The sequence below is a fragment of the Haliotis asinina genome, chromosome 11, assembly GCF_037392515.1.
Source record: "Haliotis asinina isolate JCU_RB_2024 chromosome 11, JCU_Hal_asi_v2, whole genome shotgun sequence".
Classification (NCBI taxonomy): domain Eukaryota; kingdom Metazoa; phylum Mollusca; class Gastropoda; order Lepetellida; family Haliotidae; genus Haliotis; species Haliotis asinina.
This window is the reverse complement of record NC_090290.1, coordinates 11,020,142-11,046,159: the sequence shown is the minus strand read 5'-3', so window position 1 is coordinate 11,046,159 and position 26,018 is coordinate 11,020,142. Positions and strand designations below refer to the sequence as shown.

Below are 26,018 nucleotides of genomic sequence, written 5' to 3'. Positions count from 1 at the left end.
GTTCCCTTACCGAGGATGTTGGAACGCGTCATAGACTGCGCACCCAACAGCGCCCACACGTACGTTCGAATCGAGTCGTTCAAGCGTATTGTACCAGCACGAGTGAATTCTTTCGATGTTTTTGAGATCATTTTAGTCCAGGCTGTGGCTGCATCAGGATTGGTTTGCTTTATACAGCTGACATGGATCTGTTCATTCGTTGTGGGGCCTGTAAATGTATGACGGTGTGGGTTGTATGAACCATCTTTAGAACCGGCCTGATATGTTCCGGACCTGTAGAAGTACACGAGAACTATACCGAGACCATGGTTCACACCAGGAAGGCGAAAGTCTTTATTCGTTGGAATCTCAAACTCCCCACAAACACGTTCATAAGCGCGTTTATCATAGGGGTTATTCCTCATACTCCACGCTTTATCTTGGGGAAGAGGAGCACTTATTTCCTTCAATATTCGTCTCGTTTGATAATAAATATGAAACAAAATGACTGCCTTACTCAGTTCGTCTATACCGTAGTCTAGTGTCACACCCGACCCTGTCGTCGCACACCACACAGCAAAGTTGAGTTGGTTCTGCCAAAACTGCATTGGGTTTTGATTCCAGTTTACCACCGCCTGCGCGTTATTAACGGACACGACATAGTTTTCAAAGATATTAATGAAGGTTGTTTTAAACCCCGTACTACCTACCACCACGATTTTCAAGTGTGCTAAGTCCATATTATAATATATAAATTATATATTATAATATGTACATAACACTTCCAGGAATAACGAGCGGTGAGGCCGTTCAGCTGATGCACGCGATCGATAACACGTCAGGCCAAATCGAAGTCGCACTCTGCGATATCACCTACCTACCGCAATGGACTAACATCAACGTCAGCAACAATAAGCTGTTCGTCAGTGGAACTCGCAGCCAGATAACTGACGGCTACTACAGCGTGTGCTCTCTAAACGACGAGGTCTTCAAACCCCTGGGAGCCGAACTCAAGATGAACGACTCAAACGGTACAGTGGTGTTAATCAACAACGGAAGAAACCCCTTGAGGCTTGGCCGACCATTAGCGAGGATACTCGGTATGTCTCCTGACGAGATAAAACCAACAACAACCGTCACAGGCACGAAGTTACCCGACCTACTACCGTACCGAGAGCTGTACATTCATCTCGGTCAGGTGAGCACAATGTACAACATTCAAGGAGGTCACCCTTCCACTATACTGAGAGCAGTGCCGGTGAAAACTGAGAAATTCAACGACGGTAGAACCGAGTCGTTTTCACCACGGCAGTATAAGAGATTAACCCAGGGCAACATACCTGAGCTGACAATATCGGTGTTAGATATAAATCATAATCCTGTAAATATAGGATACCTCAGCTTAACGCTTCATGTAAAATGACCAGCGCACAAGGACCCGGAGTGAAAAAATGCGTCAATATCGGGATCTCCGACCTCGGAGACACGCGCGGTTTCGACGCTCCCGGAGTAGATGGTACATCGTACGCCTTTCAACTGAAAAACAACATTTACAAACGTGTTGAAGTCCCCTCCGGTGGAGCCCTAAGTGATATAGTAGATACCACAAGAGCAACAGTCAACACTAAGTACGCCCTTGTCAACACCGGTGATAATAATTGGATAATATACCCATCGTTCGGTGGTAAACTGTTCGACTTAGACGATTTTGAGAGCACTACCATCGTCCAAAACAAACCATATATGCTCGTCTTCACCAAAGATGACAAGTGGGTGTTGTTACCCGATAACGACGACTGGTTTCTCAATATTAGACTCGTCTCTCCCTACGTGTTCACGGATAACAAAGACAACCACCTAAACAAAGTCGTGAACAATGGAACCCTGCTCGTGGCTTACGTCCCAACTCAGAGACGTAGCATAGTCGTCAGCCCACTCGACACTATGGCAGCCCACATGCTATCGAGTAAACCGGCCATACAAAACGTGAAATTGCAGTTGGTGTCTGAATTCGAAGGCGTGGTCAGTATACTAGAGGATCTACCGGCAAACTCAACACTGATCATCAAAGTCTACCTAGGGGAACCATCGGGGAATAATATCGAGATCGTGAAGGGGATCAAACTCGGGTGGGTGAAACGACACCAGTATCAAGTTTGTAACGTTTACGTGCGGGTGGGTTCCGACTCCAACACCAGTCTGCAGGGGGTCAACGTGATCGTGGAAAACAAGATATCACTAACCAATATCTTCCTGCCTGCCAACATACACTTCATGGGTATGAAGTTCATCCCTGAACTATTATCAAAAAACCAGTTGGAAATTATATCGTAATAGTATAATAATGACCAGTCATCGACCCAACACTACACTTAACGACCTAGGAGATACGGAGGGATTCGATCAGCCTGGTGAGGAAGACGCCTTATATATCCTACACTTCAAAGACAACGTGTACAGACTGGTGTCGTTATCAGATTTAAAAGAGCCCAAATGGTTGATCAACTTAACACTCGCCTCACCTTATGTCACAATGGACAAAAATGGGGTTGTCACTAAGATTAGTAATAATGGCATCTGGGCCGGGGATTTCATCCCCCCGGAGAATTACTTAGAATCTCCGATAGGTTTGGACCCCGAAACAAATGGGTTAAGTGCTGTGCCAAACAATAAATTAACATTTATCAGTAATTATTTAATCCCGGATTATGATTATAAAATATCCTCCCCCTACACACTCATCATAGACGTTATCTTTACGTATGCTGATCAGTTAAAACTCTCAAGCTTACACCAATTATTACCTGGGGTGTCAATACACTGGTTTATCGATCACTTAGATCAATATTGCCGTATTGTTATACAACAGGATACCCCCACGGGTCCTATAACCAGCTTAATAAGCCTCAGTGGGGCTTTTATTTCAACAGGAAAGTCTATTAGCCTCTCACCTATTACCCTGAGTAGTAGTCTAGAACTTGTAGGTTTCAAATACATTGATAGAGTATTAACTGAAACCCAATTAAAATATCTTTCAAAATATATATTATAGGATGGGTCTGTACCCAGTCGTAGAGGAAGTAGCGAAGACGTTGGAAACCGTAGATGGGTTCCGCTTGAGGCAGTTATGTGATGTGAAACGTCAACTAGAACAAGACCGTGACACGCGGAAAGCACTATGTGAGAAGTACAATAGAGCTTTCAATATCGTAGACGGGGCTGACACTACCCTTATGGCAACCAGCATAAGACTAGGGGCGGCAGGCGTTGGGTTGTTAACCACCATCGTGGCTGCACCTATAGTGCTAGGTTTTGAAATAACAGCTGGGATAGCAGGGGTGTTAGGGTTGGCGCTTAAGTTGGTATCACGCAGACTGCATCGTAAGGCATTGAAACACGACGAGATCAGGGTTCTGGCCGAAGCAAAGCTGAACACAGTGAGTGAGCGTATTTCCACGGCACTCTCTGATAGTAAGATCTCAGAAGAGGAGTTTCGTTCAATCCTCTCTGAACTCAAAAAATATAACGGAATGAAACAAGATATTCGATCCAAGTCTCGTAAGTCTGCTATCAGCGAGGACGAGAAAAAAAAGTACATAGCACAGGGGATACAAAAAGCCCAGCAAGCCTTTATTATGAACACCAAAGAGATCGTAGGCGGTTCACGTTAAACTGTTTCATCGATATAAACGTGACATAGGCACCCAACCTTTTTGTAGTAGGGGTAATAGTAGCAAGAGCTAAGGTCCCAACCAAAGCCTTATTTACGAAATAAGGCTTTGTAGAGACATTTCTTGAAAGTGAACCAAAACCCCCATTGTATATACTACTGTGCATGTTCAACTTCAAGTGCCCTGCCTTACGTTTGGAGCAAGTGGCTGTCGTTTTCTTTTCTTAGATTCCTTTGGAATCCTCCCATCCTTGGTCCTGTAATGTGCTTCTTTGCTGTAGAGTGGCTTTGTTCATAACGTTTGTAATGTGACGGCAGTTCCTTGGTAAATCAGAAGTCCCAGTGATAAAGCAAAGAGCCATTTCACAAGTCATAAGACGTCCAACTAGTTAAGACGATTCCAAGGTGGAATCCTGTCACACACAAAGCAGTCTTTTGTTTGTTTTGTCATGGAATGTCATCGTCTAGATGAAATGACTTTTGTCAATGCAAACATGTTTGGGCAACATTTAGCACTTTCAGCCGTGCAACAAAGAAAGGAAATGAGAGATCAGACATTGTATTGTAGCCTGGGCTTTCAGTGGGCGTGTGGCGCAACGGATAACGCGTCTGACTACGGATCAGAAGATTCCAGGTTCGAATCCTGGCACGCTCGGAATATTTTTTTTGACATTTTGGTTTTGAAAATAGGTAAAATACTAAGGATATAACAAGGACGATTTTGACAATAGCAGTGTCCGATTTTTTCTCCATTACAAATTGTAAAGTGGATCATTTCGATGAGAAAAAGAGGTGAAGTGAACATTTCCGCTCAATAATCACACCTAAAAATAGTGAGGTTAGCACGGGTGGGGTTCGAACCCACGCGGACATACGTCCATTGGATCTTAAGTCCAACGCCTTCACCACTCGGCCACCGTGCTCATGCCTTACAAAGTGGAAAGGTAGAGCTGAGTGTCGGGTAATTGCAATTGCCTAGATATACGCCCTTCAGCCAAAACTATGTCAGTCTTAACATGTAACTTACACATTTCCAAGCCATTTCTCCAAGTACCATGTTGCCCTCGATCTCCTTTGTACCCTACTCTGACTGCAACCTAGAACCACACTTTGTGCTACTGACAGCTGCTCGTATAAAATACTATATTTGTAAGCCAACTGTTAGCATTCTTGATATGTGCATGTTCAACTTCAAGTGCCCTGCCTTACGTTTGGAGCAAGTGGCTGTCGTTTTCTTTTCTTAGATTCCTTTGGAATCCTCCCATCCTTGGTCCTGTAATGTGCTTCTTTGCTGTAGAGTGGCTTTGTTCATAACGTTTGTTATGTGACGGCAGTTTCTTGGTAAATCAGAAGTCCCAGTGATAAAGCAAAGAGCCATTTCACAAGTCATAAGACGTCCAACTACTTAAGACGATTCCAAGGTGGAATCCTGTCACACACAAAGCAGTCTTTTGTTTGTTTTGTCATGGAATGTCATCGTCTAGATGAAATGACTTTTGTCAATGCAAACATGTTTGGGCAACATTTAGCACTTTCAGCCGTGCAACAAAGAAAGGAAATGAGAGATCAGACATTGTATTGTAGCCTGGGCTTTCAGTGGGCGTGTGGCGCAACGGATAACGCGTCTGACTACGGATCAGAAGATTCCAGGTTCGAATCCTGGCACGCTCGGAATATTCTTTTTGACATTTTGGTTTTGAAAATAGGTAAAATACTAAGGATATAACAAGGACGATTTTGACAATAGCAGTGTCCGATTTTTTCTCCATTACAAATTGTAAAGTGGATCATTTCAATGAGAAAAAGAGGTGAAGTGAACATTTCCGCTCAATAATCACACCTAAAAATAGTGAGGTTAGCACGGGTGGGGTTCGAACCCACGCGGACATACGTCCATTGGATCTTAAGTCCAACGCCTTAACCACTCGGCCACCGTGCTCATGTCTTACAAAGTGGAAAGGTAGAGCTGAGTGTCGGGTAATTGCAATTGCCTAGATATACGCCCTTCAGCCAAAACTATGTCAGTCTTAACATGTAACTTACACATTTCCAAGCCATTTCTCCAAGTACCATGTTGTCCTCGATCTCCTTTGTACCCTACTCTGACTGCAACCTAGAACCACACTTTGTGCTACTGACAGCTGCTCGTATAAAATACTATATTTGTAAGCCAACTGTTAGCATTCTTGATATGTGCATGTTCAACTTCAAGTGCCCTGCCTTACGTTTGGAGCAAGTGGCTGTCGTTTTCTTTTCTTAGATTCCTTTGGAATCCTCCCATCCTTGGTCCTGTAATGTGCTTCTTTGCTGTAGAGTGGCTTTGTTCATAACGTTTGTTATGTGACGGCAGTTCCTTGGTAAATCAGAAGTCCCAGTGATAAAGCAAAGAGCCATTTCACAAGTCATAAGACGTCCAACTACTTAAGACGATTCCAAGGTGGAATCCTGTCACACACAAAGCAGTCTTTTGTTTGTTTTGTCATGGAATGTCATCGTCTAGATGAAATGACTTTTGTCAATGCAAACATGTTTGGGCAACATTTAGCACTTTCAGCCGTGCAACAAAGAAAGGAAATGAGAGATCAGACATTGTATTGTAGCCTGGGCTTTCAGTGGGCGTGTGGCGCAACGGATAACGCGTCTGACTACGGATCAGAAGATTCCAGGTTCGAATCCAGGCACGCTCGGAATATTCTTTTTGACATTTTGGTTTTGAAAATAGGTAAAATACTAAGGATATAACGAGGACGATTTTGACAATAGCAGTGTCCGATTTTTTCTCCATTACAAATTGTAAAGTGGATCATTTCAATGAGAAAAAGAGGTGAAGTGAACATTTCCGCTCAATAATCACACCTAAAAATAGTGAGGTTAGCACGGGTGGGGTTCGAACCCACGCGGACATACGTCCATTGGATCTTAAGTCCAACGCCTTAACCACTCGGCCACCGTGCTCATGCCTTACAAAGTGGAAAGGTAGAGTTGAGTGTCGGGTAATTGCAATTGCCTAGATATACGCCCTTCAGCCAAAACTATGTCAGTCTTAACATGTAACTTACACATTTCCAAGCCATTTCTCCAAGTACCATGTTGTCCTCGATCTCCTTTGTACCCTACTCTGACTGCAACCTAGAACCACACTTTGTGCTACTGACAGCTGCTCGTATAAAATACTATATTTGTAAGCCAACTGTTAGCATTCTTGATATGTGCATGTTCAACTTCAAGTGCCCTGCCTTACGTTTGGAGCAAGTGGCTGTCGTTTTCTTTTCTTAGATTCCTTTGGAATCCTCCCATCCTTGGTCCTGTAATGTGCTTCTTTGCTGTAGAGTGGCTTTGTTCATAACGTTTGTTATGTGACGGCAGTTCCTTGGTAAATCAGAAGTCCCAGTGATAAAGCAAAGAGCCATTTCACAAGTCATAAGACGTCCAACTACTTAAGACGATTCCAAGGTGGAATCCTGTCACACACAAAGCAGTCTTTTGTTTGTTTTGTCATGGAATGTCATCGTCTAGATGAAATGACTTTTGTCAATGCAAACATGTTTGGGCAACATTTAGCACTTTCAGCCGTGCAACAAAGAAAGGAAATGAGAGATCAGACATTGTATTGTAGCCTGGGCTTTCAGTGGGCGTGTGGCGCAACGGATAACGCGTCTGACTACGGATCAGAAGATTCCAGGTTCGAATCCAGGCACGCTCGGAATATTCTTTTTGACATTTTGGTTTTGAAAATAGGTAAAATACTAAGGATATAACAAGGACGATTTTGACAATAGCAGTGTCCGATTTTTTCTCCATTACAAATTGTAAAGTGGATCATTTCAATGAGAAAAAGAGGTGAAGTGAACATTTCCGCTCAATAATCACACCTAAAAATAGTGAGGTTAGCACGGGTGGGGTTCGAACCCACGCGGACATACGTCCATTGGATCTTAAGTCCAACGCCTTAACCACTCGGCCACCGTGCTCATGCCTTACAAAGTGGAAAGGTAGAGTTGAGTGTCGAGTAATTGCAATTGCCTAGATATACGCCCTTCAGCCAAAACTATGTCAGTCTTAACATGTAACTTACACATTTCCAAGCCATTTCTCCAAGTACCATGTTGTCCTCGATCTCCTTTGTACCCTACTCTGACTGCAACCTAGAACCACACTTTGTGCTACTGACAGCTGCTCGTATAAAATACTATATTTGTAAGCCAACTGTTAGCATTCTTGATATGTGCATGTTCAACTTCAAGTGCCCTGCCTTACGTTTGGAGCAAGTGGCTGTCGTTTTCTTTTCTTAGATTCCTTTGGAATCCTCCCATCCTTGGTCCTGTAATGTGCTTCTTTGCTGTAGAGTGGCTTTGTTCATAACGTTTGTTATGTGACGGCAGTTCCTTGGTAAATCAGAAGTCCCAGTGATAAAGCAAAGAGCCATTTCACAAGTCATAAGACGTCCAACTACTTAAGACGATTCCAAGGTGGAATCCTGTCACACACAAAGCAGTCTTTTGTTTGTTTTGTCATGGAATGTCATCGTCTAGATGAAATGACTTTTGTCAATGCAAACATGTTTGGGCAACATTTAGCACTTTCAGCCGTGCAACAAAGAAAGGAAATGAGAGATCAGACATTGTATTGTAGCCTGGGCTTTCAGTGGGCGTGTGGCACAACGGATAACGCGTCTGACTACGGATCAGAAGATTCCAGGTTCGAATCCTGGCACGCTCGGAATATTCTTTTTGACATTTTGGTTTTGAAAATAGGTAAAATACTAAGGATATAACAAGGACGATTTTGACAATAGCAGTGTCCGATTTTTTCTCCATTACAAATTGTAAAGTGGATCATTTCAATGAGAAAAAGAGGTGAAGTGAACATTTCCGCTCAATAATCACACCTAAAAATAGTGAGGTTAGCACGGGTGGGGTTCGAACCCACGCGGACATACGTCCATTGGATCTTAAGTCCAACGCCTTAACCACTCGGCCACCGTGCTCATGCCTTACAAAGTGGAAAGGTAGAGTTGAGTGTCGAGTAATTGCAATTGCCTAGATATACGCCCTTCAGCCAAAACTATGTCAGTCTTAACATGTAACTTACACATTTCCAAGCCATTTCTCCAAGTACCATGTTGTCCTCGATCTCCTTTGTACCCTACTCTGACTGCAACCTAGAACCACACTTTGTGCTACTGACAGCTGCTCGTATAAAATACTATATTTGTAAGCCAACTGTTAGCATTCTTGATATGTGCATGTTCAACTTCAAGTGCCCTGCCTTACGTTTGGAGCAAGTGGCTGTCGTTTTCTTTTCTTAGATTCCTTTGGAATCCTCCCATCCTTGGTCCTGTAATGTGCTTCTCTGCTGTAGAGTGGCTTTGTTCATAACGTTTGTTATGTGACGGCAGTTCCTTGGTAAATCAGAAGTCCCAGTGATAAAGCAAAGAGCCATTTCACAAGTCATAAGACGTCCAACTACTTAAGACGATTCCAAGGTGGAATCCTGTCACACACAAAGCAGTCTTTTGTTTGTTTTGTCATGGAATGTCATCGTCTAGATGAAATGACTTTTGTCAATGCAAACATGTTTGGGCAACATTTAGCACTTTCAGCCGTGCAACAAAGAAAGGAAATGAGAGATCAGACATTGTATTGTAGCCTGGGCTTTCAGTGGGCGTGTGGCACAACGGATAACGCGTCTGACTACGGATCAGAAGATTCCAGGTTCGAATCCTGGCACGCTCGGAATATTCTTTTTGACATTTTGGTTTTGAAAATAGGTAAAATACTAAGGATATAACAAGGACGATTTTGACAATAGCAGTGTCCGATTTTTTCTCCATTACAAATTGTAAAGTGGATCATTTCAATGAGAAAAAGAGGTGAAGTGAACATTTCCGCTCAATAATCACACCTAAAAATAGTGAGGTTAGCACGGGTGGGGTTCGAACCCACGCGGACATACGTCCATTGGATCTTAAGTCCAACGCCTTAACCACTCGGCCACCGTGCTCATGCCTTACAAAGTGGAAAGGTAGAGTTGAGTGTCGAGTAATTGCAATTGCCTAGATATACGCCCTTCAGCCAAAACTATGTCAGTCTTAACATGTAACTTACACATTTCCAAGCCATTTCTCCAAGTACCATGTTGTCCTCGATCTCCTTTGTACCCTACTCTGACTGCAACCTAGAACCACACTTTGTGCTACTGACAGCTGCTCGTATAAAATACTATATTTGTAAGCCAACTGTTAGCATTCTTGATATGTGCATGTTCAACTTCAAGTGCCCTGCCTTACGTTTGGAGCAAGTGGCTGTCGTTTTCTTTTCTTAGATTCCTTTGGAATCCTCCCATCCTTGGTCCTGTAATGTGCTTCTTTGCTGTAGAGTGGCTTTGTTCATAACGTTTGTTATGTGACGGCAGTTCCTTGGTAAATCAGAAGTCCCAGTGATAAAGCAAAGAGCCATTTCACAAGCCATAAGACGTCCAACTACTTAAGACGATTCCAAGGTGGAATCCTGTCACACACAAAGCAGTCTTTTGTTTGTTTTGTCATGGAATGTCATCGTCTAGATGAAATGACTTTTGTCAATGCAAACATGTTTGGGCAACATTTAGCACTTGCAGCCGTGAAACAAAGAAAGGAAATGAGAGATCAGACATTGTATTGTAGCCTGGGCTTTCAGTGGGCGTGTGGCACAACGGATAACGCGTCTGACTACGGATCAGAAGATTCCAGGTTCGAATCCTGGCACACTCGGAATATTCTTTTTGACATTTTGGTTTTGAAAATAGGTAAAATACTAAGGATATAACAAGGACGATTTTGACAATAGCAGTGTCCGATTTTTTCTCCATTACAAATTGTAAAGTGGATCATTTCAATGAGAAAAAGAGGTGAAGTGAACATTTCCGCTCAATAATCACACCTAAAAATAGTGAGGTTAGCACGGGTGGGGTTCGAACCCACGCGGACATACGTCCATTGGATCTTAAGTCCAACGCCTTAACCACTCGGCCACCGTGCTCATGCCTTACAAAGTGGAAAGGTAGAGCTGAGTGTCGGGTAATTGCAATTGCCTAGATATACGCCCTTCAGCCAAAACTATGTCAGTCTTAACATGTAACTTACACATTTCCAAGCCATTTCTCCAAGTACCATGTTGTCCTCGATCTCCTTTGTACCCTACTCTGACTGCAACCTAGAACCACACTTTGTGCTACTGACAGCTGCTCGTATAAAATACTATATTTGTAAGCCAACTGTTAGCATTCTTGATATGTGCATGTTCAACTTCAAGTGCCCTGCCTTACGTTTGGAGCAAGTGGCTGTCGTTTTCTTTTCTTAGATTCCTTTGGAATCCTCCCATCCTTGGTCCTGTAATGTGCTTCTTTGCTGTAGAGTGGCTTTGTTCATAACGTTTGTTATGTGACGGCAGTTCCTTGGTAAATCAGAAGTCCCAGTGATAAAGCAAAGAGCCATTTCACAAGCCATAAGACGTCCAACTACTTAAGACGATTCCAAGGTGGAATCCTGTCACACTCAAAGCAGTCTTTTGTTTGTTTTGTCATGGAATGTCATCGTCTAGATGAAATGACTTTTGTCAATGCAAACATGTTGGGCAACATTTAGCACTTTCAGCCGTGCAACAAAGAAAGGAAATGAGAGATCAGACATTGTATTGTAGCCCGGGCTTTCAGTGGGCGTGTGGCGCAACGGATAACGCGTCTGACTACGGATCAGAAGATTCCAGGTTCGAATCCTGGCACGCTCGGAATATTCTTTTTGACATTTTGGTTTTGAAAATAGGTAAAATACTAAGGATATAACGAGGACGATTTTGACAATAGCAGTGTCCGATTTTTTCTCCATTACAAATTGTAAAGTGGATCATTTCAATGAGAAAAAGAGGTGAAGTGAACATTTCCGCTCAATAATCACACCTAAAAATAGTGAGGTTAGCACGGGTGGGGTTCGAACACACGCGGACATACGTCCATTGGATCTTAAGTCCAACGCCTTAACCACTCGGCCACCGTGCTCATGCCTTACAAAGTGGAAAGGTAGAGCTGAGTGTCGGGTAATTGCAATTGCCTAGATATACGCCCTTCAGCCAAAACTATGTCAGTCTTAACATGTAACTTACACATTTCCAAGCCATTTCTCCAAGTACCATGTTGTCCTCGATCTCCTTTGTACCCTACTCTGACTGCAACCTAGAACCACACTTTGTGCTACTGACAGCTGCTCGTATAAAATACTATATTTGTAAGCCAACTGTTAGCATTCTTGATATGTGCATGTTCAACTTCAAGTGCCCTGCCTTACGTTTGGAGCAAGTGGCTGTCGTTTTCTTTTCTTAGATTCCTTTGGAATCCTCCCATCCTTGGTCCTGTAATGTGCTTCTTTGCTGTAGAGTGGCTTTGTTCATAACGTTTGTTATGTGACGGCAGTTCCTTGGTAAATCAGAAGTCCCAGTGATAAAGCAAAGAGCCATTTCACAAGCCATAAGACGTCCAACTACTTAAGACGATTCCAAGGTGGAATCCTGTCACACTCAAAGCAGTCTTTTGTTTGTTTTGTCATGGAATGTCATCGTCTAGATGAAATGACTTTTGTCAATGCAAACATGTTGGGCAACATTTAGCACTTTCAGCCGTGCAACAAAGAAAGGAAATGAGAGATCAGACATTGTATTGTAGCCCGGGCTTTCAGTGGGCGTGTGGCGCAACGGATAACGCGTCTGACTACGGATCAGAAGATTCCAGGTTCGAATCCTGGCACGCTCGGAATATTCTTTTTGACATTTTGGTTTTGAAAATAGGTAAAATACTAAGGATATAACGAGGACGATTTTGACAATAGCAGTGTCCGATTTTTTCTCCATTACAAATTGTAAAGTGGATCATTTCAATGAGAAAAAGAGGTGAAGTGAACATTTCCGCTCAATAATCACACCTAAAAATAGTGAGGTTAGCACGGGTGGGGTTCGAACACACGCGGACATACGTCCATTGGATCTTAAGTCCAACGCCTTAACCACTCGGCCACCGTGCTCATGCCTTACAAAGTGGAAAGGTAGAGCTGAGTGTCGGGTAATTGCAATTGCCTAGATATACGCCCTTCAGCCAAAACTATGTCAGTCTTAACATGTAACTTACACATTTCCAAGCCATTTCTCCAAGTACCATGTTGTCCTCGATCTCCTTTGTACCCTACTCTGACTGCAACCTAGAACCACACTTTGTGCTACTGACAGCTGCTCGTATAAAATACTATATTTGTAAGCCAACTGTTAGCATTCTTGATATGTGCATGTTCAACTTCAAGTGCCCTGCCTTACGTTTGGAGCAAGTGGCTGTCGTTTTCTTTTCTTAGATTCCTTTGGAATCCTCCCATCCTTGGTCCTGTAATGTGCTTCTTTGCTGTAGAGTGGCAATGTTCATAACGTTTGTTATGTGACGGCAGTTCCTTGGTAAATCAGAAGTCCCAGTGATAAAGCAAAGAGCCATTTCACAAGTCATAAGACGTCCAACTACTTAAGACGATTCCAAGGTGGAATCCTGTCACACACAAAGCAGTCTTTTGTTTGTTTTGTCATGGAATGTCATCGTCTAGATGAAATGACTTTTGTCAATGCAAACATGTTTGGGCAACATTTAGCACTTGCAGCCGTGCAACAAAGAAAGGAAATGAGAGATCAGACATTGTATTGTAGCCTGGGCTTTCAGTGGGCGTGTGGCGCAACGGATAACGCGTCTGACTACGGATCAGAAGATTCCAGGTTCGAATCCTGGCACGCTCGGAATATTCTTTTTGACATTTTGGTTTTGAAAATAGGTAAAATACTAAGGATATAACAAGGACGATTTTGACAATAGCAGTGTCCGATTTTTTCTCCATTACAAATTGTAAAGTGGATCATTTCAATGAGAAAAAGAGGTGAAGTGAACATTTCCGCTCAATAATCACACCTAAAAATAGTGAGGTTAGCACGGGTGGGGTTCGAACCCACGCGGACATACGTCCATTGGATCTTAAGTCCAACGCCTTAACCACTCGGCCACCGTGCTCATGCCTTACAAAGTGGAAAGGTAGAGTTGAGTGTCGAGTAATTGCAATTGCCTAGATATACGCCCTTCAGCCAAAACTATGTCAGTCTTAACATGGAACTTACACATTTCCAAGCCATTTCTCCAAGTACCATGTTGTCCTCGATCTCCTTTGTACCCTACTCTGACTGCAACCTAGAACCACACTTTGTGCTACTGACAGCTGCTCGTATAAAATACTATATTTGTAAGCCAACTGTTAGCATTCTTGATATTTGCATGTTCAACTTCAAGTGCCCTGCCTTACGTTTGGAGCAAGTGGCTGTCGTTTTCTTTTCTTAGATTCCTTTGGAATCCTCCCATCCTTGGTCCTGTAATGTGCTTCTTTGCTGTAGAGTGGCAATGTTCATAACGTTTGTTATGTGACGGCAGTTCCTTGGTAAATCAGAAGTCCCAGTGATAAAGCAAAGAGCCATTTCACAAGCCATAAGACGTCCAACTACTTAAGACGATTCCAAGGTGGAATCCTGTCACACACAAAGCAGTCTTTTGTTTGTTTTGTCATGGAATGTCATCGTCTAGATGAAATGACTTTTGTCAATGCAAACATGTTTGGGCAACATTTAGCACTTTCAGCCGTGCAACAAAGAAAGGAAATGAGAGATCAGACATTGTATTGTAGCCTGGGCTTTCAGTGGGCGTGTGGCACAACGGATAACGCGTCTGACTACGGATCAGAAGATTCCAGGTTCGAATCCTGGCACACTCGGAATATTCTTTTTGACATTTTGGTTTTGAAAATAGGTAAAATACTAAGGATATAACAAGGACGATTTTGACAATAGCAGTGTCCGATTTTTTCTCCATTACAAATTGTAAAGTGGATCATTTCAATGAGAAAAAGAGGTGAAGTGAACATTTCCGCTCAATAATCACACCTAAAAATAGTGAGGTTAGCACGGGTGGGGTTCGAACCCACGCGGACATACGTCCATTGGATCTTAAGTCCAACGCCTTAACCACTCGGCCACCGTGCTCATGCCTTACAAAGTGGAAAGGTAGAGCTGAGTGTCGGGTAATTGCAATTGCCTAGATATACGCCCTTCAGCCAAAACTATGTCAGTCTTAACATGTAACTTACACATTTCCAAGCCATTTCTCCAAGTACCATGTTGTCCTCGATCTCCTTTGTACCCTACTCTGATTGCAACCTAGAACCACACTTTGTGCTACTGACAGCTGCTCGTATAAAATACTATATTTGTAAGCCAACTGTTAGCATTCTTGATATGTGCATGTTCAACTTCAAGTGCCCTGCCTTACGTTTGGAGCAAGTGGCTGTCGTTTTCTTTTCTTAGATTCCTTTGGAATCCTCCCATCCTTGGTCCTGTAATGTGCTTCTTTGCTGTAGAGTGGCTTTGTTCATAACGTTTGTTATGTGACGGCAGTTCCTTGGTAAATCAGAAGTCCCAGTGATAAAGCAAAGAGCCATTTCACAAGTCATAAGACGTCCAACTACTTAAGACGATTCCAAGGTGGAATCCTGTCACACTCAAAGCAGTCTTTTGTTTGTTTTGTCATGGAATGTCATCGTCTAGATGAAATGACTTTTGTCAATGCAAACATGTTGGGCAACATTTAGCACTTTCAGCCGTGCAACAAAGAAAGGAAATGAGAGATCAGACATTGTATTGTAGCCCGGGCTTTCAGTGGGCGTGTGGCGCAACGGATAACGCGTCTGACTACGGATCAGAAGATTCCAGGTTCGAATCCTGGCACGCTCGGAATATTCTTTTTGACATTTTGGTTTTGAAAATAGGTAAAATACTAAGGATTTAACGAGGACGATTTTGACAATAGCAGTGTCCGATTTTTTCTCCATTACAAATTGTAAAGTGGATCATTTCAATGAGAAAAAGAGGTGAAGTGAACATTTCCGCTCAATAATCACACCTAAAAATAGTGAGGTTAGCACGGGTGGGGTTCGAACACACGCGGACATACGTCCATTGGATCTTAAGTCCAACGCCTTAACCACTCGGCCACCGTGCTCATGCCTTACAAAGTGGAAAGGTAGAGCTGAGTGTCGGGTAATTGCAATTGCCTAGATATACGCCCTTCAGCCAAAACTATGTCAGTCTTAACATGTAACTTACACATTTCCAAGCCATTTCTCCAAGTACCATGTTGTCCTCGATCTCCTTTGTACCCTACTCTGACTGCAACCTAGAACCACACTTTGTGCTACTGACAGCTGCTCGTATAAAATACTATATTTGTAAGCCAACTGTTAGCATTCTTGATATGTGCATGTTCAACTTCAAGTGCCCTGCCTTACGTTTGGAGCAAGTGGCTGTCGTTTTCTTTTCTTAGATTCCTTTGGAATCCTCCCATCCTTGGTCCTGTAATGTGCTTCTTTGCTGTAGAGTGGCAATGTTCATAACGTTTGTTATGTGACGGCAGTTCCTTGGTAAATCAGAAGTCCCAGTGATAAAGCAAAGAGCCATTTCACAAGTCATAAGACGTCCAACTACTTAAGACGATTCCAAGGTGGAATCCTGTCACACACAAAGCAGTCTTTTGTTTGTTTTGTCATGGAATGTCATCGTCTAGATGAAATGACTTTTGTCAATGCAAACATGTTTGGGCAACATTTAGCACTTGCAGCCGTGCAACAAAGAAAGGAAATGAGAGATCAGACATTGTATTGTAGCCTGGGCTTTCAGTGGGCGTGTGGCACAACGGATAACGCGTCTGACTACGGATCAGAAGATTCCAGGTTCGAATCCTGGCACGCTCGGAATATTCTTTTTGACATTTTGGTTTTGAAAATAGGTAAAATACTAAGGATATAACAAGGACGATTTTGACAATAGCAGTGTCCGATTTTTTCTCCATTACAAATTGTAAAGTGGATCATTTCAATGAGAAAAAGAGGTGAAGTGAACATTTCCGCTCAATAATCACACCTAAAAATAGTGAGGTTAGCACGGGTGGGGTTCGAACCCACGCGGACATACGTCCATTGGATCTTAAGTCCAACGCCTTAACCACTCGGCCACCGTGCTCATGCCTTACAAAGTGGAAAGGTAGAGTTGAGTGTCGGGTAATTGCAATTGCCTAGATATACGCCCTTCAGCCAAAACTATGTCAGTCTTAACATGGAACTTACACATTTCCAAGCCATTTCTCCAAGTACCATGTTGTCCTCGATCTCCTTTGTACCCTACTCTGACTGCAACCTAGAACCACACTTTGTGCTACTGACAGCTGCTCGTATAAAATACTATATTTGTAAGCCAACTGTTAGCATTCTTGATATGTGCATGTTCAACTTCAAGTGCCCTGCCTTACGTTTGGAGCAAGTGGCTGTCGTTTTCTTTTCTTAGATTCCTTTGGAATCCTCCCATCCTTGGTCCTGTAATGTGCTTCTTTGCTGTAGAGTGGCTTTGTTCATAACGTTTGTTATGTGACGGCAGTTCCTTGGTAAATCAGAAGTCCCAGTGATAAAGCAAAGAGCCATTTCACAAGCCATAAGACGTCCAACTACTTAAGACGATTCCAAGGTGGAATCCTGTCACACACAAAGCAGTCTTTTGTTTGTTTTGTCATGGAATGTCATCGTCTAGATGAAATGACTTTTGTCAATGCAAACATGTTTGGGCAACATTTAGCACTTGCAGCCGTGCAACAAAGAAAGGAAATGAGAGATCAGACATTGTATTGTAGCCTGGGCTTTCAGTGGGCGTGTGGCACAACGGATAACGCGTCTGACTACGGATCAGAAGATTCCAGGTTCGAATCCTGGCACACTCGGAATATTCTTTTTGACATTTTGGTTTTGAAAATAGGTAAAATACTAAGGATATAACAAGGACGATTTTGACAATAGCAGTGTCCGATTTTTTCTCCATTACAAATTGTAAAGTGGATCATTTCAATGAGAAAAAGAGGTGAAGTGAACATTTCCGCTCAATAATCACACCTAAAAATAGTGAGGTTAGCACGGGTGGGGTTCGAACCCACGCGGACATACGTCCATTGGATCTTAAGTCCAACGCCTTAACCACTCGGCCACCGTGCTCATGCCTTACAAAGTGGAAAGGTAGAGCTGAGTGTCGGGTAATTGCAATTGCCTAGATATACGCCCTTCAGCCAAAACTATGTCAGTCTTAACATGTAACTTACACATTTCCAAGCCATTTCTCCAAGTACCATGTTGTCCTCGATCTCCTTTGTACCCTACTCTGATTGCAACCTAGAACCACACTTTGTGCTACTGACAGCTGCTCGTATAAAATACTATATTTGTAAGCCAACTGTTAGCATTCTTGATATGTGCATGTTCAACTTCAAGTGCCCTGCCTTACGTTTGGAGCAAGTGGCTGTCGTTTTCTTTTCTTAGATTCCTTTGGAATCCTCCCATCCTTGGTCCTGTAATGTGCTTCTTTGCTGTAGAGTGGCTTTGTTCATAACGTTTGTAATGTGACGGCAGTTCCTTGGTAAATCAGAAGTCCCAGTGATAAAGCAAAGAGCCATTTCACAAGTCATAAGACGTCCAACTACTTAAGACGATTCCAAGGTGGAATCCTGTCACACACAAAGCAGTCTTTTGTTTGTTTTGTCATGGAATGTCATCGTCTAGATGAAATGACTTTTGTCAATGCAAACATGTTTGGGCAACATTTAGCACTTTCAGCCGTGCAACAAAGAAAGGAAATGAGAGATCAGACATTGTATTGTAGCCTGGGCTTTCAGTGGGCGTGTGGCGCAACGGGTAACGCGTCTGACTACGGATCAGAAGGTTGCAGGTTCAAATCCTGGCACGCTCGGAATATTCTTTTTGACATTTTGGTTTTGAAAATAGGTAAAATACTAAGGATATAACAAGGACGATTTTGACAATAGCAGTGTCCGATTTTTTCTCCATTACAAATTGTAAAGTGGATCATTTCAATGAGAAAAAGAGGTGAAGTGAACATTTCCGCTCAATAATCACACCTAAAAATAGTGAGGTTAGCACGGGTGGGGTTCGAACCCACGCGGACATACGTCCATTGGATCTTAATTCCAACGCCTTAACCACTCGGCCACCGTGCTCATGCCTTACAAAGTGGAAAGGTAGAGCTGAGTGTCGGGTAATTGCAATTGCCTAGATATACGCCCTTCAGCCAAAACTATGTCAGTCTTAACATGTAACTTACACATTTCCAAGCCATTTCTCCAAGTACCATGTTGTCCTCGATCTCCTTTGTACCCTACTCTGACTGCAACCTAGAACCACACTTTGTGCTACTGACAGCTGCTCGTATAAAATACTATATTTGTAAGCCAACTGTTAGCATTCTTGATATGTGCATGTTCAACTTCAAGTGCCCTGCCTTACGTTTGGAGCAAGTGGCTGTCGTTTTCTTTTCTTAGATTCCTTTGGAATCCTCCCATCCTTGGTCCTGTAATGTGCTTCTTTGCTGTAGAGTGGCTTTGTTCATAACGTTTGTTATGTGACGGCAGTTCCTTGGTAAATCAGAAGTCCCAGTGATAAAGCAAAGAGCCATTTCACAAGTCATAAGACGTCCAACTACTTAAGACGATTCCAAGGTGGAATCCTGTCACACACAAAGCAGTCTTTTGTTTGTTTTGTCATGGAATGTCATCGTCTAGATGAAATGACTTTTGTCAATGCAAACATGTTTGGGCAACATTTAGCGCTTTCAGCCGTGCAACAAAGAAAGGAAATGAGAGATCAGACATTGTATTGTAGCCTGGGCTTTCAGTGGGCGTGTGGCGCAACGGATAACGCGTCTGACTACGGATCAGAAGATTCCAGGTTCGAATCCTGGCACGCTCGAATTATTCTTTTTGACATTTTGGTTTTGAAAATAGGTAAAATACTAAGGATATAACAAGGACGATTTTGACAATAGCAGTGTCCGATTTTTTCTCCATTACAAATTGTAAAGTGGATCATTTCAATGAGAAAAAGAGGTGAAGTGAACATTTCCGCTCAATAATCACACCTAAAAATAGTGAGGTTAGCACGGGTGGGGTTCGAACCCACGCGGACATACGTCCATTGGATCTTAAGTCCAACGCCTTAACCACTCGGCCACCGTGCTCATGCCTTACAAAGTGGAAAGGTAGAGCTGAGTGTCGGGTAATTGCAATTGCCTAGATATACGCCCTTCAGCCAAAACTATGTCAGTCTTAACATGTAACTTACACATTTCCAAGCCATTTCTCCAAGTACCATGTTGTCCTCGATCTCCTTTGTACCCTACTCTGACTGCAACCTAGAACCACACTTTGTGCTACTGACAGCTGCTCGTATAAAATACTATATTTGTAAGCCAACTGTTAGCATTCTTGATATGTGCATGTTCAACTTCAAGTGCCCTGCCTTACGTTTGGAGCAAGTGGCTGTCGTTTTCTTTTCTTAGATTCCTTTGGAATCCTCCCATCCTTGGTCCTGTAATGTGCTTCTTTGCTGTAGAGTGGCTTTGTTCATAACGTTTGTTATGTGACGGCAGTTCCTTGGTAAATCAGAAGTCCCAGTGATAAAGCAAAGAGCCATTTCACAAGTCATAAGACGTCCAACTACTTAAGACGATTCCAAGGTGGAATCCTGTCACACACAAAGCAGTCTTTTGTTTGTTTTGTCATGGAATGTCATCGTCTAGATGAAATGACTTTTGTCAATGCAAACATGTTTGGGCAACATTTAGCGCTTTCAGCCGTGCAACAAAGAAAGGAAATGAGAGATCAGACATTGTATTGTAGCCTGGGCTTTCAGTGGGCGTGTGGCGCAACGGATAACGCGTCTGACTACGGATCAGAAGATTCCAGGTTCGAATCCTGGCACGCTCGAATTATTCTTTTTGACATTTTGGTTTTGAAAATAGGTAAAATACTAAGGATATAACAAGGACGATTTTGACAATAGCAGTGTCCGATTTTTTCTCCATTACAAATTGTAAAGTGGATCATTTCAATGAGAAAAAGAGGTGAAGTGAACATTTCCGCTCAATAATCACACCTAAAAATAGTGAGGTTAGCACGGGTGGGGTTCGAACCCACGCGGACATACGTCCATTGGATCTTAAGTCCAACGCCTTAACCACTCGGCCACCGTGCTCATGCCTTACAAAGTGGAAAGGTAGAGCTGAGTGTCGGGTAATTGCAATTGCCTAGATATACGCCCTTCAGCCAAAACTATGTCAGTCTTAACATGTAACTTACACATTTCCAAGCCATTTCTCCAAGTACCATGTTGTCCTCGATCTCCTTTGTACCCTACTCTGACTGCAACCTAGAACCACACTTTGTGCTACTGACAGCTGCTCGTATAAAATACTATATTTGTAAGCCAACTGTTAGCATTCTTGATATGTGCATGTTCAACTTCAAGTGCCCTGCCTTACGTTTGGAGCAAGTGGCTGTCGTTTTCTTTTCTTAGATTCCTTTGGAATCCTCCCATCCTTGGTCCTGTAATGTGCTTCTTTGCTGTAGAGTGGCAATGTTCATAACGTTTGTAATGTGACGGCAGTTCCTTGGTAAATCAGAAGTCCCAGTGATAAAGCAAAGAGCCATTTCACAAGTCATAAGACGTCCAACTACTTAAGACGATTCCAAGGTGGAATCCTGTCACACACAAAGCAGTCTTTTGTTTGTTTTGTCATGGAATGTCATCGTCTAGATGAAATGACTTTTGTCAATGCAAACATGTTTGGGCAACATTTAGCACTTTCAGCCGTGCAACAAAGAAAGGAAATGAGAGATCAGACATTGTATTGTAGCCTGGGCTTTCAGTGGGCGTGTGGCGCAACGGGTAACGCGTCTGACTACGGATCAGAAGGTTGCAGGTTCAAATCCTGGCACGCTCGGAATATTCTTTTTGACATTTTGGTTTTGAAAATAGGTAAAATACTAAGGATATAACAAGGACGATTTTGACAATAGCAGTGTCCGATTTTTTCTCCATTACAAATTGTAAAGTGGATCATTTCAATGAGAAAAAGAGGTGAAGTGAACATTTCCGCTCAATAATCACACCTAAAAATAGTGAGGTTAGCACGGGTGGGGTTCGAACCCACGCGGACATACGTCCATTGGATCTTAAGTCCAACGCCTTAACCACTCGGCCACCGTGCTCATGCCTTACAAAGTGGAAAGGTAGAGCTGAGTGTCGGGTAATTGCAATTGCCTAGATATACGCCCTTCAGCCAAAACTATGTCAGTCTTAACATGTAACTTACACATTTCCAAGCCATTTCTCCAAGTACCATGTTGTCCTCGATCTCCTTTGTACCCTACTCTGACTGCAACCTAGAACCACACTTTGTGCTACTGACAGCTGCTCGTATAAAATACTATATTTGTAAGCCAACTGTTAGCATTCTTGATATGTGCATGTTCAACTTCAAGTGCCCTGCCTTACGTTTGGAGCAAGTGGCTGTCGTTTTCTTTTCTTAGATTCCTTTGGAATCCTCCCATCCTTGGTCCTGTAATGTGCTTCTTTGCTGTAGAGTGGCTTTGTTCATAACGTTTGTTATGTGACGGCAGTTCCTTGGTAAATCAGAAGTCCCAGTGATAAAGCAAAGAGCCATTTCACAAGTCATAAGACGTCCAACTACTTAAGACGATTCCAAGGTGGAATCCTGTCACACACAAAGCAGTCTTTTGTTTGTTTTGTCATGGAATGTCATCGTCTAGATGAAATGACTTTTGTCAATGCAAACATGTTTGGGCAACATTTAGCGCTTTCAGCCGTGCAACAAAGAAAGGAAATGAGAGATCAGACATTGTATTGTAGCCTGGGCTTTCAGTGGGCGTGTGGCGCAACGGATAACGCGTCTGACTACGGATCAGAAGATTCCAGGTTCGAATCCTGGCACGCTCGAATTATTCTTTTTGACATTTTGGTTTTGAAAATAGGTAAAATACTAAGGATATAACAAGGACGATTTTGACAATAGCAGTGTCCGATTTTTTCTCCATTACAAATTGTAAAGTGGATCATTTCAATGAGAAAAAGAGGTGAAGTGAACATTTCCGCTCAATAATCACACCTAAAAATAGTGAGGTTAGCACGGGTGGGGTTCGAACCCACGCGGACATACGTCCATTGGATCTTAAGTCCAACGCCTTAACCACTCGGCCACCGTGCTCATGCCTTACAAAGTGGAAAGGTAGAGCTGAGTGTCGGGTAATTGCAATTGCCTAGATATACGCCCTTCAGCCAAAACTATGTCAGTCTTAACATGTAACTTACACATTTCCAAGCCATTTCTCCAAGTACCATGTTGTCCTCGATCTCCTTTGTACCCTACTCTGACTGCAACCTAGAACCACACTTTGTGCTACTGACAGCTGCTCGTATAAAATACTATATTTGTAAGCCAACTGTTAGCATTCTTGATATGTGCATGTTCAACTTCAAGTGCCCTGCAAGTGGAGCAAGTGGCTGTCGTTTTCTTTTCTTAGATTCCTTTGGAATCCTCCCATCCTTGGTCCTGTAATGTGCTTCTTTGCTGTAGAGTGGCAATGTTCATAACGTTTGTAATGTGACGGCAGTTCCTTGGTAAATCAGAAGTCCCAGTGATAAAGCAAAGAGCCATTTCACAAGTCATAAGACGTCCAACTACTTAAGACGATTCCAAGGTGGAATCCTGTCACACACAAAGCAGTCTTTTGTTTGTTTTGTCATGGAATGTCATCGTCTAGATGAAATGACTTTTGTCAATGCAAACATGTTTGGGCAACATTTAGCACTTTCAGCCGTGCAACAAAGAAAGGAAATGAGAGATCAGACATTGTATTGTAGCCTGGGCTTTCAGTGGGCGTGTGGCGCAACGGATAACGCGTCTGACTACGGATCAGAAGATTCCAGGTTCGAATCCTGGCACGCTCGGAATATTCTTTTTGACATTTTGGTTTTGAAAATAGGTAAAATACTAAGGATATAACAAGGACGATTTTGACAATAGCAGTGTCCGATTTTTTCTCCATTACAAATTGTAAAGTGGATCATTTCAATGAGAAAAAGAGGTGAAGTGAACATTTCCGCTCAATAATCACACCTAAAAATAGTGAGGTTAGCACGGGTGGGGTTCGAACCCACGCGGACATACGTCCATTGGATCTTAAGTCCAACGCCTTAACCACTCGGCCACCGTGCTCATGCCTTACAAAGTGGAAAGGTAGAGCTGAGTGTCGGGTAATTGCAATTGCCTAGATATACGCCCTTCAGCCAAAACTATGTCAGTCTTAACATGTAACTTACACATTTCCAAGCCATTTCTCCAAGTACCATGTTGTCCTCGATCTCCTTTGTACCCTACTCTGACTGCAACCTAGAACCACACTTTGTGCTACTGACAGCTGCTCGTATAAAATACTATATTTGTAAGCCAACTGTTAGCATTCTTGATATGTGCATGTTCAACTTCAAGTGCCCTGCCTTACGTTTGGAGCAAGTGGCTGTCGTTTTCTTTTCTTAGATTCCTTTGGAATCCTCCCATCCTTGGTCCTGTAATGTGCTTCTTTGCTGTAGAGTGGCTTTGTTCATAACGTTTGTAATGTGACGGCAGTTCCTTGGTAAATCAGAAGTCCCAGTGATAAAGCAAAGAGCCATTTCACAAGTCATAAGACGTCCAACTACTTAAGACGATTCCAAGGTGGAATCCTGTCACACACAAAGCAGTCTTTTGTTTGTTTTGTCATGGAATGTCATCGTCTAGATGAAATGACTTTTGTCAATGCAAACATGTTTGGGCAACATTTAGCGCTTTCAGCCGTGCAACAAAGAAAGGAAATGAGAGATCAGACATTGTATTGTAGCCTGGGCTTTCAGTGGGCGTGTGGCGCAACGGATAACGCGTCTGACTACGGATCAGAAGATTCCAGGTTCGAATCCTGGCACGCTCGGAATATTCTTTTTGACATTTTGGTTTTGAAAATAGGTAAAATACTAAGGATATAACGAGGACGATTTTGACAATAGCAGTGTCCGATTTTTTCTCCATTACAAATTGTAAAGTGGATCATTTCAATGAGAAAAAGAGGTGAAGTGAACATTTCCGCTCAATAATCACACCTAAAAATAGTGAGGTTAGCACGGGTGGGGTTCGAACCCACGCGGACATACGTCCATTGGATCTTAAGTCCAACGCCTTAACCACTCGGCCACCGTGCTCATGCCTTACAAAGTGGAAAGGTAGAGCTGAGTGTCGGGTAATTGCAATTGCCTAGATATACGCCCTTCAGCCAAAACTATGTCAGTCTTAACATGTAACTTACACATTTCCAAGCCATTTCTCCAAGTACCATGTTGTCCTCGATCTCCTTTGTACCCTACTCTGACTGCAACCTAGAACCACACTTTGTGCTACTGACAGCTGCTCGTATAAAATACTATATTTGTAAGCCAACTGTTAGCATTCTTGATATGTGCATGTTCAACTTCAAGTGCCCTGCCTTACGTTTGGAGCAAGTGGCTGTCGTTTTCTTTTCTTAGATTCCTTTGGAATCCTCCCATCCTTGGTCCTGTAATGTGCTTCTTTGCTGTAGAGTGGCAATGTTCATAACGTTTGTAATGTGACGGCAGTTCCTTGGTAAATCAGAAGTCCCAGTGATAAAGCAAAGAGCCATTTCACAAGTCATAAGACGTCCAACTACTTAAGACGATTCCAAGGTGGAATCCTGTCACACACAAAGCAGTCTTTTGTTTGTTTTGTCATGGAATGTCATCGTCTAGATGAAATGACTTTTGTCAATGCAAACATGTTTGGGCAACATTTAGCACTTGCAGCCGTGCAACAATGAAAGGAAATGAGAGATCAGACATTGTATTGTAGCCTGGGCTTTCAGTGGGCGTGTGGCGCAACGGATAACGCGTCTGACTACGGATCAGAAGATTCCAGGTTCGAATCCTGGCACGCTCGGAATATTCTTTTTGACATTTTGGTTTTGAAAATAGGTAAAATACTAAGGATATAACAAGGACGATTTTGACAATAGCAGTGTCCGATTTTTTCTCCATTACAAATTGTAAAGTGGATCATTTCAATGAGAAAAAGAGGTGAAGTGAACATTTCCGCTCAATAATCACACCTAAAAATAGTGAGGTTAGCACGGGTGGGGTTCGAACCCACGCGGACATACGTCCATTGGATCTTAAGTCCAACGCCTTAACCACTCGGCCACCGTGCTCATGCCTTACAAAGTGGAAAGGTAGAGCTGAGTGTCGGGTAATTGCAATTGCCTAGATATACGCCCTTCAGCCAAAACTATGTCAGTCTTAACATGTAACTTACACATTTCCAAGCCA

At 42.7% G+C, this 26,018-nt stretch overlaps 44 non-coding genes across 44 annotated transcripts; 22 read left to right on the top strand and 22 right to left on the bottom strand.

Annotated features, from left to right (window-relative positions):
- The first annotated feature begins 4,231 nt into the window (after positions 1-4,231).
- On the top strand, positions 4,232-4,304 carry Trnar-acg (transfer RNA arginine (anticodon ACG)). Its single transcript has one exon. It is a non-coding gene; the product is annotated as a tRNA-Arg (tRNA).
- A 185-nt stretch (positions 4,305-4,489) lies between these two features.
- On the bottom strand, positions 4,490-4,572 carry Trnal-uaa (transfer RNA leucine (anticodon UAA)). The gene has a single exon. It is a non-coding gene; the product is annotated as a tRNA-Leu (tRNA).
- A 675-nt stretch (positions 4,573-5,247) lies between these two features.
- On the top strand, positions 5,248-5,320 carry Trnar-acg (transfer RNA arginine (anticodon ACG)). Its single transcript has one exon. It is a non-coding gene; the product is annotated as a tRNA-Arg (tRNA).
- A 185-nt stretch (positions 5,321-5,505) lies between these two features.
- Positions 5,506-5,588, bottom strand: Trnal-uaa (transfer RNA leucine (anticodon UAA)). Its single transcript has one exon. It is a non-coding gene; the product is annotated as a tRNA-Leu (tRNA).
- Positions 5,589-6,263: 675 nt separating this feature from the next.
- On the top strand, positions 6,264-6,336 carry Trnar-acg (transfer RNA arginine (anticodon ACG)). Its single transcript has one exon. It is a non-coding gene; the product is annotated as a tRNA-Arg (tRNA).
- Positions 6,337-6,521: 185 nt separating this feature from the next.
- Trnal-uaa (transfer RNA leucine (anticodon UAA)) lies at positions 6,522-6,604 on the bottom strand. The gene has a single exon. It is a non-coding gene; the product is annotated as a tRNA-Leu (tRNA).
- A 675-nt stretch (positions 6,605-7,279) lies between these two features.
- On the top strand, positions 7,280-7,352 carry Trnar-acg (transfer RNA arginine (anticodon ACG)). Its single transcript has one exon. It is a non-coding gene; the product is annotated as a tRNA-Arg (tRNA).
- A 185-nt stretch (positions 7,353-7,537) lies between these two features.
- On the bottom strand, positions 7,538-7,620 carry Trnal-uaa (transfer RNA leucine (anticodon UAA)). Its single transcript has one exon. It is a non-coding gene; the product is annotated as a tRNA-Leu (tRNA).
- A 675-nt stretch (positions 7,621-8,295) lies between these two features.
- Trnar-acg (transfer RNA arginine (anticodon ACG)) lies at positions 8,296-8,368 on the top strand. The gene has a single exon. It is a non-coding gene; the product is annotated as a tRNA-Arg (tRNA).
- A 185-nt stretch (positions 8,369-8,553) lies between these two features.
- Positions 8,554-8,636, bottom strand: Trnal-uaa (transfer RNA leucine (anticodon UAA)). Its single transcript has one exon. It is a non-coding gene; the product is annotated as a tRNA-Leu (tRNA).
- A 675-nt stretch (positions 8,637-9,311) lies between these two features.
- On the top strand, positions 9,312-9,384 carry Trnar-acg (transfer RNA arginine (anticodon ACG)). Its single transcript has one exon. It is a non-coding gene; the product is annotated as a tRNA-Arg (tRNA).
- Positions 9,385-9,569: 185 nt separating this feature from the next.
- Positions 9,570-9,652, bottom strand: Trnal-uaa (transfer RNA leucine (anticodon UAA)). Its single transcript has one exon. It is a non-coding gene; the product is annotated as a tRNA-Leu (tRNA).
- A 675-nt stretch (positions 9,653-10,327) lies between these two features.
- On the top strand, positions 10,328-10,400 carry Trnar-acg (transfer RNA arginine (anticodon ACG)). The gene has a single exon. It is a non-coding gene; the product is annotated as a tRNA-Arg (tRNA).
- Positions 10,401-10,585: 185 nt separating this feature from the next.
- Positions 10,586-10,668, bottom strand: Trnal-uaa (transfer RNA leucine (anticodon UAA)). The gene has a single exon. It is a non-coding gene; the product is annotated as a tRNA-Leu (tRNA).
- Positions 10,669-11,342: 674 nt separating this feature from the next.
- Trnar-acg (transfer RNA arginine (anticodon ACG)) lies at positions 11,343-11,415 on the top strand. The gene has a single exon. It is a non-coding gene; the product is annotated as a tRNA-Arg (tRNA).
- Positions 11,416-11,600: 185 nt separating this feature from the next.
- Positions 11,601-11,683, bottom strand: Trnal-uaa (transfer RNA leucine (anticodon UAA)). Its single transcript has one exon. It is a non-coding gene; the product is annotated as a tRNA-Leu (tRNA).
- Positions 11,684-12,357: 674 nt separating this feature from the next.
- Trnar-acg (transfer RNA arginine (anticodon ACG)) lies at positions 12,358-12,430 on the top strand. The gene has a single exon. It is a non-coding gene; the product is annotated as a tRNA-Arg (tRNA).
- A 185-nt stretch (positions 12,431-12,615) lies between these two features.
- Positions 12,616-12,698, bottom strand: Trnal-uaa (transfer RNA leucine (anticodon UAA)). Its single transcript has one exon. It is a non-coding gene; the product is annotated as a tRNA-Leu (tRNA).
- A 675-nt stretch (positions 12,699-13,373) lies between these two features.
- On the top strand, positions 13,374-13,446 carry Trnar-acg (transfer RNA arginine (anticodon ACG)). Its single transcript has one exon. It is a non-coding gene; the product is annotated as a tRNA-Arg (tRNA).
- Positions 13,447-13,631: 185 nt separating this feature from the next.
- Positions 13,632-13,714, bottom strand: Trnal-uaa (transfer RNA leucine (anticodon UAA)). The gene has a single exon. It is a non-coding gene; the product is annotated as a tRNA-Leu (tRNA).
- A 675-nt stretch (positions 13,715-14,389) lies between these two features.
- Positions 14,390-14,462, top strand: Trnar-acg (transfer RNA arginine (anticodon ACG)). Its single transcript has one exon. It is a non-coding gene; the product is annotated as a tRNA-Arg (tRNA).
- Positions 14,463-14,647: 185 nt separating this feature from the next.
- On the bottom strand, positions 14,648-14,730 carry Trnal-uaa (transfer RNA leucine (anticodon UAA)). The gene has a single exon. It is a non-coding gene; the product is annotated as a tRNA-Leu (tRNA).
- Positions 14,731-15,404: 674 nt separating this feature from the next.
- Trnar-acg (transfer RNA arginine (anticodon ACG)) lies at positions 15,405-15,477 on the top strand. Its single transcript has one exon. It is a non-coding gene; the product is annotated as a tRNA-Arg (tRNA).
- Positions 15,478-15,662: 185 nt separating this feature from the next.
- Trnal-uaa (transfer RNA leucine (anticodon UAA)) lies at positions 15,663-15,745 on the bottom strand. The gene has a single exon. It is a non-coding gene; the product is annotated as a tRNA-Leu (tRNA).
- A 675-nt stretch (positions 15,746-16,420) lies between these two features.
- Positions 16,421-16,493, top strand: Trnar-acg (transfer RNA arginine (anticodon ACG)). The gene has a single exon. It is a non-coding gene; the product is annotated as a tRNA-Arg (tRNA).
- A 185-nt stretch (positions 16,494-16,678) lies between these two features.
- On the bottom strand, positions 16,679-16,761 carry Trnal-uaa (transfer RNA leucine (anticodon UAA)). The gene has a single exon. It is a non-coding gene; the product is annotated as a tRNA-Leu (tRNA).
- A 675-nt stretch (positions 16,762-17,436) lies between these two features.
- On the top strand, positions 17,437-17,509 carry Trnar-acg (transfer RNA arginine (anticodon ACG)). The gene has a single exon. It is a non-coding gene; the product is annotated as a tRNA-Arg (tRNA).
- A 185-nt stretch (positions 17,510-17,694) lies between these two features.
- On the bottom strand, positions 17,695-17,777 carry Trnal-uaa (transfer RNA leucine (anticodon UAA)). The gene has a single exon. It is a non-coding gene; the product is annotated as a tRNA-Leu (tRNA).
- A 675-nt stretch (positions 17,778-18,452) lies between these two features.
- Positions 18,453-18,525, top strand: Trnar-acg (transfer RNA arginine (anticodon ACG)). The gene has a single exon. It is a non-coding gene; the product is annotated as a tRNA-Arg (tRNA).
- A 185-nt stretch (positions 18,526-18,710) lies between these two features.
- On the bottom strand, positions 18,711-18,793 carry Trnal-uaa (transfer RNA leucine (anticodon UAA)). The gene has a single exon. It is a non-coding gene; the product is annotated as a tRNA-Leu (tRNA).
- A 675-nt stretch (positions 18,794-19,468) lies between these two features.
- Trnar-acg (transfer RNA arginine (anticodon ACG)) lies at positions 19,469-19,541 on the top strand. Its single transcript has one exon. It is a non-coding gene; the product is annotated as a tRNA-Arg (tRNA).
- Positions 19,542-19,726: 185 nt separating this feature from the next.
- On the bottom strand, positions 19,727-19,809 carry Trnal-uaa (transfer RNA leucine (anticodon UAA)). The gene has a single exon. It is a non-coding gene; the product is annotated as a tRNA-Leu (tRNA).
- A 675-nt stretch (positions 19,810-20,484) lies between these two features.
- On the top strand, positions 20,485-20,557 carry Trnar-acg (transfer RNA arginine (anticodon ACG)). Its single transcript has one exon. It is a non-coding gene; the product is annotated as a tRNA-Arg (tRNA).
- Positions 20,558-20,742: 185 nt separating this feature from the next.
- Positions 20,743-20,825, bottom strand: Trnal-uaa (transfer RNA leucine (anticodon UAA)). Its single transcript has one exon. It is a non-coding gene; the product is annotated as a tRNA-Leu (tRNA).
- Positions 20,826-21,500: 675 nt separating this feature from the next.
- Positions 21,501-21,573, top strand: Trnar-acg (transfer RNA arginine (anticodon ACG)). Its single transcript has one exon. It is a non-coding gene; the product is annotated as a tRNA-Arg (tRNA).
- A 185-nt stretch (positions 21,574-21,758) lies between these two features.
- Positions 21,759-21,841, bottom strand: Trnal-uaa (transfer RNA leucine (anticodon UAA)). The gene has a single exon. It is a non-coding gene; the product is annotated as a tRNA-Leu (tRNA).
- A 675-nt stretch (positions 21,842-22,516) lies between these two features.
- On the top strand, positions 22,517-22,589 carry Trnar-acg (transfer RNA arginine (anticodon ACG)). Its single transcript has one exon. It is a non-coding gene; the product is annotated as a tRNA-Arg (tRNA).
- Positions 22,590-22,774: 185 nt separating this feature from the next.
- Positions 22,775-22,857, bottom strand: Trnal-uaa (transfer RNA leucine (anticodon UAA)). The gene has a single exon. It is a non-coding gene; the product is annotated as a tRNA-Leu (tRNA).
- A 670-nt stretch (positions 22,858-23,527) lies between these two features.
- Positions 23,528-23,600, top strand: Trnar-acg (transfer RNA arginine (anticodon ACG)). Its single transcript has one exon. It is a non-coding gene; the product is annotated as a tRNA-Arg (tRNA).
- A 185-nt stretch (positions 23,601-23,785) lies between these two features.
- On the bottom strand, positions 23,786-23,868 carry Trnal-uaa (transfer RNA leucine (anticodon UAA)). Its single transcript has one exon. It is a non-coding gene; the product is annotated as a tRNA-Leu (tRNA).
- A 675-nt stretch (positions 23,869-24,543) lies between these two features.
- On the top strand, positions 24,544-24,616 carry Trnar-acg (transfer RNA arginine (anticodon ACG)). The gene has a single exon. It is a non-coding gene; the product is annotated as a tRNA-Arg (tRNA).
- A 185-nt stretch (positions 24,617-24,801) lies between these two features.
- Positions 24,802-24,884, bottom strand: Trnal-uaa (transfer RNA leucine (anticodon UAA)). Its single transcript has one exon. It is a non-coding gene; the product is annotated as a tRNA-Leu (tRNA).
- A 675-nt stretch (positions 24,885-25,559) lies between these two features.
- On the top strand, positions 25,560-25,632 carry Trnar-acg (transfer RNA arginine (anticodon ACG)). Its single transcript has one exon. It is a non-coding gene; the product is annotated as a tRNA-Arg (tRNA).
- A 185-nt stretch (positions 25,633-25,817) lies between these two features.
- Positions 25,818-25,900, bottom strand: Trnal-uaa (transfer RNA leucine (anticodon UAA)). Its single transcript has one exon. It is a non-coding gene; the product is annotated as a tRNA-Leu (tRNA).
- Between the last annotated feature and the right edge of the window lie 118 nt (positions 25,901-26,018).